Source organism: Nycticebus coucang, chromosome X (assembly GCF_027406575.1).
Source record: "Nycticebus coucang isolate mNycCou1 chromosome X, mNycCou1.pri, whole genome shotgun sequence".
NCBI classification, from domain to species: domain Eukaryota; kingdom Metazoa; phylum Chordata; class Mammalia; order Primates; family Lorisidae; genus Nycticebus; species Nycticebus coucang.
Window position 1 is genome coordinate 30,957,930 of NC_069804.1, and position 7,072 is coordinate 30,965,001.

Consider the following 7,072-nt stretch of genomic DNA (forward strand, 5'->3'; position numbering starts at 1 on the left):
GTGATGCCACAGCACTCTACCCAGGGTGACAGCTTGAGGCTCTGTCTCATAAAAAAAAAAAAAAGAAAGAAAGAAAAGGTATCTCAGGGCTCAGCACCTGTAGCACAGTTGTTACGGTGCCAGCCACATACACCAAGGGTGGCAGGTTAGAATCCAGCCCAGGCCAGCTAAACAACAATGATAACTGCAACAAAAAATAGCCCGGCATATGTACAGTCCAGTGGATGCCTGTAGTCCCAGCTACTCAGAAGGCTCTGGCAAGAGAATCGCTTAAGCCCAAGAGTTGGAGGTTGCTGTGACGCCACGGCACTCTACTGAGGGCAACATAATGCCCACACACACAAAAAAAAGGTTTCTCAGATAAATTTTTAACTTGTCATTTAGGAAAGAAAGTAGAAATAAACAGTCAAAGAAATAATATGTGCCTTTTTTCTGTTTTTTCCTTTTTGTTTAATTTCAGATTATTGTGAGGGTACAATTGACTCTCCGTCTTAATAAAACTTTTTAAAATTACATTCTAAACATGAGGAGAGGGAAAAAGGGCAAGTGGGGAGACATAAGCAAATTACAAAACAAGCAAACCAACCAACCCAGGAACTCAGTGTGACCAGTGGATTTAATAGATAAGTCTTTTTCAATAATATGATAAATTATTGTTCAAAAATGCTTCCTCTCTTCCTTCTCCTTCCGTGAGAGGAATCTATTTTGCCGTGTCTTGACTTTGAACTTGACCACATCCTTATTCTGGCTAAATGTTAACACATGCGACAAAAGCAGATGCTTAAAAAGTGCTTGTGTAGTTGAATGTACCTTCCTTTTTAAAAAGATGTTTACAGAATCTTTATTCATAATTACCAAAACTTGGAAGCAACCAAGTTGTCCTTGAGTAGGAGAATGAATAAACTATAGTATGCCCAGACAATGGAATACTATTTAACACACACAAAAAATGAGATATCAAGACACAAAAAGACATGGAGGAACCTTAAATGTACATTGGTATGTGAAAGCCAATCTGAAAGGTTGTATGATTTCAAGTCTATGACATCCGAGAAAAGGCAAAGCTATTAAGACAATAAAAAGATCTATGGGCCAGGTGCGGTGGCTCACACCTGTAATACCAGCACTCTAGGAGGCTGAGTTAGGTAGATTGCTTGAGCTCAGAAGTTCAAGACCAGCCTGAGCAAGAGTGAGACCCCATCTCTACTGAAAATAGAAAAATTATCTGGGTGTCATGGTGGGTGCCTATAGTCCCAGCTACTCAGAAGGCTGAGGTAGGAGAATCCCTTGAGCCTGGTTGAGGGTGGTGGTGAATAAGAAGAACACAGGGACTTTTAGGGCGGTGAAACTATTCTATATAATACTATGTGGTATACATGTCATTTTATCAAAACCTGTGGAATATACAAATAATGAAATCTAATATAAACTATAGACTTCAGTTAATAATGTGTCAATATTGACTCATATATATATATATCTTTTTTTTTTTTTTGAGACAATGTCTCACTCTGTTTCCCAGGCTGGAGTCCAGTGGCTATTCACAGTATGATCATTGCACACTGTGTCCTGGAACTTCTGGTTTTCTTTTCTTTTCTTTTTTTTCTTTTTTTTGAGACAGAGTCTTATGTCGCCCTCGATAGAGTGCCTTGCCATCACAGCTCACAGCAACCTCAAACTCTTTGGAGCTCAAGTGATTCTCTTGCCTCAGCCTCCCAAATAGCTGGGACTACAGGCGCCTACCACAACGCCCAGCTATTTTTTTGTTGCCGTTGTCATTGAGGTTTAGCTGGCCCGGGCCAGGTTGGACCCCCCACCCTCGGTGCATGTGGGCGGCACTGTAACCACTGTGCTACAGGTGCCGCCCCCAATGGTTTTCCTGCCTCAGCCTCCGTAATAGTTGAGACACAGGTGCCCATCACAGCACCCAGCTCCGACTTAGCTGTTGTAACAAATGCACCATCCTAATAACAGTCGTTAATAATGGAAGAAACTGGAAGGCAGGAATAGCCTAGTGTATGTGGGAGTATTTAGGAACTCTGTATTTTTGTTTTGTTTTTTTTGGGTTTTTTTTTATTTTTTTTTTTGGCCGGGGCTAGGTTTGAACCTGCCACTTCTGGCATATGGGACCGGCGCCCTACTCCTTGAGCCACAGGCGCCGCCTGGAACTCTGTATTTTTCACTCAATTTTTCTGTAAACCTATAACTGCTCCCAAAAAATATCTATTAAAACAAAACCAGAGGCTCAGAGCCTGTAGCTCAAGCAACTAAGGCGCCAGCCACATACACCAGAGCTGGCAGGTTCAAATCCAGCCTGGGCCTGTCAAACAACAATGACAACCACAACCAAAAAATAGCCAGGCATTGTAGTCCCAGCGGGCGCCTGTAGTCCCAGCTACTTGGGAAGCTGAAGCAAGAGAATTGCTTAAGCCCAGGAGTTTGAGGTTGCTGTGAGCTGTGACGCTACAGCACTCTATCCAGGGCAAGAGCTTGAGGCTCTGCCTCAAAAACAAACAAACAGACAAACAAAAAACAAAACCATGGCTGGGGGGGGGCCCGTAGCACAGTGGTTATAGTGCCAGCCACATGCACCAAGGCTGGTGGGTTTGAACCCGGCCCGGCCAGCTAAACAACAATGACAACTACGACCAAAAAAAAAAAAAAAGCCAGGCGTTGTGGCAGGTGCATGTAGTCCCAGCTACTTGGGAGGCTGACAGTGGCAGACACCCAGGCCTGACCAGCATGAAACTGCAAGTGAACCCAATCCTTGTCATTTAGGAAATCTGCCAAAAGGAGTGTGCCATGGACCACACACCACCCGATGCCAGAAGCTTGAATCAAAAAGTCTCAACAGAAACAGGAATGGACCCAGAATTCTCAGCCTTAGGCTGAACAGCTCTTGCAGCAAGTTCATGATACCAACATGGATCCCTGAGCTAAGGTTATTGCTTCAACTGAACTAGTCTCTTCTGCTCTCTCATTCATCTTGCAACTTTCCTGAAGCCTTGCTCTTTGGTCACTGCCTTGTGTTGGAAGCCTTGTGTTTCTTTTCTTCTTTCTTTTAGAGACAGAGTCTTACTTTATCGCCCTCGGTAGGATGCCGTGGCGTCACAGCTCACAGCAACCTCCAACTCCTGGGCTTAGGCGATTCTCTTTCCTCAGCCTCCCAAGTAGCTGGGACTATTGGCGCCCACCACAATGCCAGGCTATTTGTTGTTGCAGTTTGGGTTTGGCCCGTGCCAGGTTCGAACCCACCACCCTCTCAGTACATGGGGCAGGCGCCCTACTCACTGAGCCACAGGCGCCGCCCCAAGACTCTATTTTCTTGCCATCAGTACTCAAATTGAGTTATTGGCACCAGTCCCGAAAAGTGTCCTGAGACATTATTAATGGGAGGTAAAAGAAGGATTGGTAGTTTACATTTAGCTTTGGGGGAAGCTTTAAATTGTTCGTTCATTTTCGGTAAATTAACTTCCTTGTCTTCCTAGGTATTTTCAATTTGACATCAAAAGTTGAAGAAACACTTGGTTCCATTTGTTGTTCTATATTTCATTCATTTTTAACTGGAACTGATGTCAAAATCACACTTCTCTAGCAGGGTGAAGTGGCTCACGCCTATAATCCTAGCACTTTGGGAGGGTGAGTTGGGTGGATTGCTTAAGCTCATGAATTCCAGACCAGCCTGAGCAAGAGTGAGATGCCCCTCTCTAAAAAAAAAAAAAAAAAAAATAGCTGGGCATTGTGGTGAATGTCTATAATCCCAGATACTTGGTAGACTGAGGCAAGAGGATCGCTGAGCCCAAGAGTTTAAGGTTGGTGTGACCTATGACACCATGACACTGTACCGAGGGGGACAAAGTGATCATTTCTTTCCATCTCAAGGAAATTCTTCTTGCTACTATTATAATTTGAGCAACACCTAGGGGAAGGCAAAGCCAGTAATGTTAAAGATATGTGAATTTACTCCTTTAAATCTTTTTTTTTTTTTTTTTTTGAGACAGAGTCTCAAGCTGTCACCCTGGATAGAATGTCACGGCATCATAGCTCACAGCAACCTCCAACTCTTGGGTTCAAGCAACCCTCTTGCCTCAGTTTTTCTGTTTTTAGCAGAGACAGGGTCTGGCTTTTTTTTTTTTTTTGAGACAGAGTCTTACTTTGTCGCCCTCAGTAGAGTGCTATGGCATCACAGCTCACAGCAACCTGCAACTTTTGGGCTTTAGCGATTCTTGCCTCAGCCTCACAAGTAGCTGGGACTACAGGCACCCACCACAACATCTGGCTATTTTTAGAGACGAGGTCTGGCTCTGGCTCAGGCTGGTCTCAAACCTGTGAGCTCAGGCAATCCACCTGCCTCGGCCTCCCAGAGTGCTAGAATTACAGGCGTGAGCCCCCACGCCCAGCCTTTCCTTTTAATCTTCAGTATGTCTTCTTGTGGTTCTGCCATCACCATGAGAAGAATGTGCCTTAGCTAATCCACCAGATCAGGGATGATGAGAGACACATGGAACTGACCCAGATCCACCTTAGATAAGCAGACCCACAAACAGGTGAGCAAAATCAACATTTACTGCTATATGCCATAGAAATGTTCTTTTGTCATTATTTGCCAATAGCTGACTGACACAATCATTTACACCTGTTCTGGAAAAGAACACTTTTTTCTTTTTTGAGACAGAGCCTCAAGCTATGGCCCTGGGTAGAGTGCTGTGGCATCTCTTGCCTCAGCCTTCCAAGTAGCTGGGACTACAGATGCCCACCACAATACCCAGCTATTTTTTGGTTGTAGTCGTCATTGTTGTTTGGCAGGCCCAGGCTGGATTCGAACCCGCCAGCTCTGGTGTATGTGGCTGGCGCCTTAGCCACTTGAGCTACGGGTACCAAGCCAAAAAGAACACTTTTTAAAATGGAAAGCTAACATATACAAATGTATTGTGATCCATTCAATGCTTTGATTCAAATACAAAATATTGGACAGACCAAAATATAATTCAAAGTTTTCTCAATAGAAGTGCAAAAAATCACAGAAAGTGATACTGCAGTGGCTCAACAGCCTGCTAGGGAATCAATGCATCAAAACCATGGCACGGGTGAGCAGCAGGCATCTCTATGCTTTGAACTTGACTGCTGAGGACATCCTTTGTATTTTTTTATTGTCTCTCTTTCATTTAGTTCTGCTCTCATTTTTGTTCTTTGCTGCTGCTAACTTTGGGTTTGGTTTGTTCTTGTTTTTCAAGTTCTTTGAGGTATAATGTGAGGTTGTTCATGTTGGTTAAGATGTGGAGGAAAGGGAATGTTTATATACTCTTGCTAGGAATGTAAATTAGTACAACCACTATGGAAAACAGTATAAAGATTTCTCAAAGAACTAAAAATAGATCTATCATTTAATCCAGCAATCCTACTACTGGGTATCTACCCCAAAGAAAAGAAAACATTTTATCCAAAAGACACCTACACTCATATGTTTATCACAGCACAATTCATAATGGCAAAAATATGCAATGGACCTAAGTGTCCATTGACAGAGAAATGGATAAAGTGTGATATACTCACAATGCAATACTATTCAGCCATAAAAAATAGTGAGATCATGTCTTGCCACAACATGGATGGAAGCAGAGGCCTTTATCTTAAGTGAAACAACTCAGACACAGAAAGGCAAATACCTCATGTTCTCACTTAACAAGTGGGAGCTAAATAATGTGTCCACATAGATACAGAGTGTGAAAAGATAGACAATGGAGACTCGTCAGGGCGGGCCCTGGGAGGGGTATAGATAAAAAGAAATTACTTAATGAGTGGCGATGTATATTATTCAAGTGATGGATACCCTAAAAGCCCTGACTTCTCCACTACACAGTGTGTACATATAGCAAAATCAAACTTGCATCCCATAAATTTATACAAAGTTCTTTTTAAAAAGTTCAGCAGTGGCCCTGAGGAAGGAACCATTAACTCTGAGAGGTCAGTGACTAAGTGAGGAATTCTCTCTCAGAAGAAAAGTGAAGATTCACATTTGGTCAGGTGTGTGTGCACGTATGTGTGTGAGTGAGTGGGGCAGGGAGAGGCTCAGTGTCCATGAAACTACATATGCTTCTGTGGAGTCTAATCTAATGCTAAGTTCTAATCTTATTTTGAAAATTAAGAGAGATTTTAAAACATGGAAGCAGGGATTGGGGATTTTTTGTCATACATGACAGTGACTGAGAGTTTTAAGTGTTCGGGAAGGAGAAATGTTGGCAGTGGTTCTCTCCGTGTTGGATTTTTTATGCATATTCAGCATCTTAGTGCAATAGATACAACCCACTGCGCATTGTTAAACAGTGATAAATAGGTCCAGATGTTTCGTTTTAAAAGGCCATTTTAGTTAATGTTTCTTGAGGAAAAGCAATAGTAACCAATGTTGCCCATTTGGTCATTCTGGGCTCCAGATGGCTTCATCAATGCTTGAGGAAATAGAAATGTTCTATTGAACTGGAAGATTAAATATGTGCTAAGCCACTTCTGTCACTTTCAGAGGGGTTTTAAGTTTAAGCCTATAGCATTTCTGGTAAAACTCACATGAAATGTGACAAAATAATCAAAACTGCTCTCTGTAGCAACAGAATGAATGAGCTATTACTGTCTTTTCCACAACCAACAGTTTCTAGAACTGGCTCTCTGGGTACTAGCAGAAAAGCACTTGGGAATATTATTAACCAGATTTGCAAAGGAAGTAGTTTCAGGGCAAAAAATAGATATGTGCATCTCTGAGATCATTTATTAAATATCCTATTTGAAGTCCTTGAAAATGGGATTATCCTGTTAAAATGCCAGTAGGAGATCGCTTCGAAGTCACTATTCATTTAAAGACCTGAAATAATAATGTATTTCTTGTAAAGTTTGCCTAATTTGTTCTAAGTGATTGCTGTGGCATTGGGATATAAGTGTAAGCATTATTGCACACACATTCAAACATTGAAAATAGTATCTATCAAAAAGTAAAAATAAAAAATTTGAAAACATGCTTTCTGTCAGTAGTTATCACGAGTGACAGAAACTGAATTTGCTATTTTGTTGGGGGTTTTTTGTT